This window comes from Hesperophylax consimilis, chromosome 17 (assembly GCF_061612785.1).
Source record: "Hesperophylax consimilis isolate HC1 chromosome 17, BYU_Hcon_1.0, whole genome shotgun sequence".
Classification (NCBI taxonomy): domain Eukaryota; kingdom Metazoa; phylum Arthropoda; class Insecta; order Trichoptera; family Limnephilidae; genus Hesperophylax; species Hesperophylax consimilis.
This window is the reverse complement of record NC_142852.1, coordinates 26,889,399-26,894,099: the sequence shown is the minus strand read 5'-3', so window position 1 is coordinate 26,894,099 and position 4,701 is coordinate 26,889,399. Positions and strand designations below refer to the sequence as shown.

The window sequence follows — 4,701 nt, the reverse complement described above, 5'->3', positions numbered from 1 at the left end:
CTAAGCATTCTTTTTTAATATCAACAAGGTCTATGTCAATTTCCGTATTACGATTTGTCATTTCATATTCTTCCCGAGGCTCTGCCTTAATGGTAATATTCTCCATAGAAGTGTTATCTGGAAAAACAACAAAAAAACAATACCTTCATTGAAATGTTCAGACAAACAAATTGACGGAGTACGAATTGTTAATTTAAAGACACAAACATCGGTTTTACCGGTTGTCTTGCCGGTAAATCTTTCAGAGGGTTCTAAGAATTCGTTTTTAACACCAGCAAGGTCTATGTCAATTTCTGTTTTGGGAATTGCCCTTCCATATTCTTCTCGAAGTTTTGTTTCTGCCTTAATGGCAATAGTGTCCATAGAAGTGTTATCTGGAACAAAAAAAATACTGTATTGATATGTTGAGACAAACACGGTTTTATATTCAAAATTACAGCTGTCCCTCTCCGAGAAAGAAATTGAAATATTTATCATTAACGACGAAGTGGTCGGGAGTCTCTCGATTAGCAATCCGGAGGTCACGGGTCCCCGTTACGTTGCCCGTAAAGTAAACAGTAAATTTTCCTTTTATTTTGAACGTCAAGGTTGCAAAATTTCATGAAGATGTACAAACGTTCTGTTTTCAGGGGTGGGACAAGGGGTCGGGGGTGGTTTTTTGAAATCTCGCAAATTAACTTCAAGTGTGTAAAAATTTCATCTTGTCGGAAAAATGACTTTAGAGTTGTTTATAAAACAAAATTATACCGCCAAAATCTTCTTTATTGACCGTGCGTAGCGAAGTCATATTTTAACTCGACCGTTTTGCGTTTCATGTCTGTAAATTTGTTTGCACGTTACTGAACAGTTCAATTTGGTCCAGATATAATGATTCAGTAAAGTTTTTGTTTATTGAAACATGAAATCGTTGTTTATTGGGACTTTCTTATTCGCATTTTCTCAATATTGTGGTACCTACATGCAAAAAGAAAAGTTTGAAAAATAATTGTCATTGAGATAGTGACGTTCCGTTGGACAAATTGCATAACTCCTTATATGAAATAAAAATTAAAACTGTTAATATCATATATGTAACTTGTACCATGTTAAAAATGAGGTACAGCACGAGGAATCAAGAGTAACAAAAGTAAAAAGTTTACTTAGTTGACAGTTTCCTGTAAAGATATATTTTAAATGAAAAACCAAAGTAACTAAGGTTAAAGGTTAAACTTGTCACGGGTTCAAATCCCGACGTGTACAAGAAAACTATATTTGATTAGTATATGTCATTTCACAATTTATAATTAAAAAATATCTTTATTATTATTTATAATATAAAGTCTCAGAGTGGTATATACTCTCAGTATGGTAAAAGAACATAAGAATAGAAACATTGCTTGAAATGGATTTAGACGTGTGTGATTACCGGATTTGAATAGCCAGGAATTTTATTTATGATTTATTTATTTACTGGACAATTTGTATAGGGCCGCTTTTGTGAGATATCACCTCAGCGGCGCTTTACAGTTGATGCAGGTATTAAAAAAATATAAATATTACAAAAATAAAGTGAAGTTAAGTTAAGTAAAATGAAGTACAGGAACAGGTGACACGAAAGAGTCTACCGCGTCCACCAACAGTGCTAGCACGAGGTTCGTCATCTGTCCAGATATGTGTCTGCTGCTAACAAAGAGCTGACACAATATCCTCTCACAGATACCAGACCTTGGCAGCACCGCTGTGACGTTCGACGAAGATAGAAATTGGAGACTCTGCAACAAGAATCTTTGGTGGTGAAGAAACTGGACCAGCTGCTGCAGCGAGAGAGTCCACCGCGTCCACCAACAGTGCCAGCACGAGGTTCGTCATCCGTCCAGGTATGTGTCTGCTGCTAATAAAGCGCTGACACAATATCCTCTCACAGATACCAGACCTTGGCAGCACCGCTGTGACGTTCGACGAAGATAGAAAACGGAGACTCTTCAGCAAGAATCTTTGGTGGTGAAGAAACTGGACCAGCTGCTGCAGCGAGAGAGTCCACCGCGTCCATCAACAGTGCCAGCACGAGGTTCGTCATCCGTCCAGGTATGTGTCTGCTGCTAATAAAGCGCTGACACAATATCCTCTCACAGATACCAGACCTTGGCAGCACCGCTGTGACGTTCGACGAAGATAGAAAATGGAGACTCTTCAGCAAGAATCTTTGGTGGTGAAGAAACTGGACCAGCTGCTGCAGCGAGAGAGTCCACCGCGTCCACCAACAGTGCCAGCACGAGGTTCGTCATCCGTCCAGGTATGTGTCTGCTGCTAATAAAGCGCTGACACAATATCCTCTCACAGATACCAGACCTTGGCAGCACCGCTGTGACGTTCGACGAAGATAGAAAATGGAGACTCTGCAGCAAGAATCTTTGGTGGTGAAGAAACTGGACCAGCTGCTGCAGCGAGAGAGTCCACCGCGTCCACCAACAGTGCCTTCCCCACCTTCCTCCATCACATCTCCTTCTATCTTCATTACCTTCAGTCCACAACATATCCCAATTGGGGATACAACAGTCTCAATGGCTCCAAATAGATGGGAACTATTTGGACTGTTGTGCGGTACTCAAATATATATATAGCAGACATGTGCAACTTACTGGCTATCGAATTGCCCACGGCGTACTGCAAACATTCCGTCTTTACATCCAGGAGACCGATTTTTGTATCCGTATAAGGGATTTCATTTGCGTCTTCTTGGTGGGACCCTGGTTCCGTCTTGATGAAAACATTAGCTGGGTTTTGAAAATCCATGGCACTGTATGATAGTATCCTGCAAAATAATGATAATTGGTTCCAGTTCAAAATGACACAACTGTAACAGAACATTCATTGGTCGGTCCCGTTCGAAAGTCGTTATAACAGATTATAAATTTAAGTCCAATTAACACATTATATAATACACGAAGTTAATAGAAGGAGAAATGTTACAATAAAAGATTCTATGTCAAAAATAGGGCACTTAATGTTTTTACAATTGATCAAGGTTTTGATAATACAAAATATTACTTGCGTAATGACTGACAAAAAATATTTAGGCTTAAACCAAAAAATTGAAGGTCCTGACTTAAGTTGAAAAGTCTTGCCATTCTGAACCTTGGTGAATGGTATCCATAATTTGTGGAGTGTTGATTGAGGAAAAGCAAATAATTATTTCTGAGTCTACGGGAAGAGATATTGAAAGGGATGAGTTGTAACAAAGTAAGTGAGTCAATTATACTGTTAATATTTTTTAAAATGCAGATGAGATCAAAGACCTAACCTCCAAGCAATTCCCCTTAAGAAGCGATGTTGTACAGCGTCGATATGATTAATGTGAACATCATAGAATGGAGACAAAATAACGCAGGCATATTCTAGATTAGGAATTTAAACTATCGTATATAATTCAGCAAAGAAAACTAAGATAAATTTGTCTAATTCCGCTGCATGCTTAATATGCAAAAAAACTTTATAAATAGCACTCGGTTTCAAAATAATTACTGCGAGAATAACTATTTATGTCGTGGGAGATGGTAAAAGAAACATTAAATTTCCATTTTTTCTCAATCAAATTTAAGTTTGGAGATTAAGAATAATGCAAAAATTATTAAAATAACCCAAACTAACACCCTAAAAACCTGTTTACTTAAACCCCCGACTTAAATAGTTGTCTCCATTAGATAAAGTTGAAATCAAGTGTTGTTTTTTTAAAAAGCCTTTGCATTTAGCGGATTTCGACAAGTATACCAAATCTAAATTAGAACTAACTTGTTAGATTAAAGAAACCTACCTTGAATAAGCAAAAATGAATTACGACTGCAAAATCTTCCTAGTGTGAGTCGTGATATATATCTCCGCAATTAAGAGCACTTTCTAATTTGACGAAAAGTTCTACAACTCTAATAATTCTGTCAAGCACAAAATTAGTGAAGTCAGTCGACAGTAAGGGTCGTGTAAATCAAATCTTATCGATTATAAACGGCACAAACGCGCCACTGTAGATGAAGAACATACGTCAGATCGCGTCAGATGACAAATAATGGCGAGTGCGAGTGTTGTCCATAGACAAACAACTTTGAAAACTTACGAAAGGCTAGCTAGTGATGGGCAGTATCGAAACATTTATATGATCGGAATATTTAGATCGTAACATCAAAAGAATCGAGTGATTAATCGATTTATTCGCTCTGAGTTCAGCGGGAACACGAAGTAATTCATCGATATAGGAAATAATGCAATATTTCTTCCTCACGGACAAAAAAACATAGATACTAAATGAAAAAAACGTTGTATCGGGCTGATTGGGTTTTTCACAAAAATTACATACGCAATCTCAAAATATACGTCAAACCTAGATTTTTCATAGTTTTTTAAGGTTTTTCACGAAAACGGCGAAATAAATTTTTATTTAAAAAATCAATTTATTTTTATAAATAACCTTGTTATTACTATACTCAAGGGAGTTTAATATTAACACTATGCATGTTAAAGAAAAGGAGGAACGAGTAAAAGAAAAGAAGTTACTTAGTTACAAACACTTAACGTCTTAAATTGCAATTCTTAAAATTAATTGTCCGTTTCCTTAATCCTAAATTATTGTTCATTCAATGTCTTAACATACAAAAATTGTTCAGGCAATTCCCTTTTCGATAATTCTGCATCCTTCACGTTCGCACTTAACACTGATAACACAAGCGGCAA

At 36.8% G+C, this 4,701-nt stretch overlaps 1 long non-coding RNA gene across 1 annotated transcript; it reads right to left on the bottom strand.

Moving 5' to 3' along the window:
- Window positions 1-224: 224 nt before the first annotated feature.
- On the bottom strand, window positions 225-3,893 carry LOC149416354 (uncharacterized). The gene is made up of 3 exons (XR_016303513.1): window positions 3,791-3,893; window positions 2,619-2,791; window positions 225-374 (listed from the first exon to the last, which is right to left on the bottom strand). It is a non-coding gene; the product is annotated as an uncharacterized LOC149416354 (long non-coding RNA).
- Window positions 3,894-4,701: the final 808 nt, after the last annotated feature.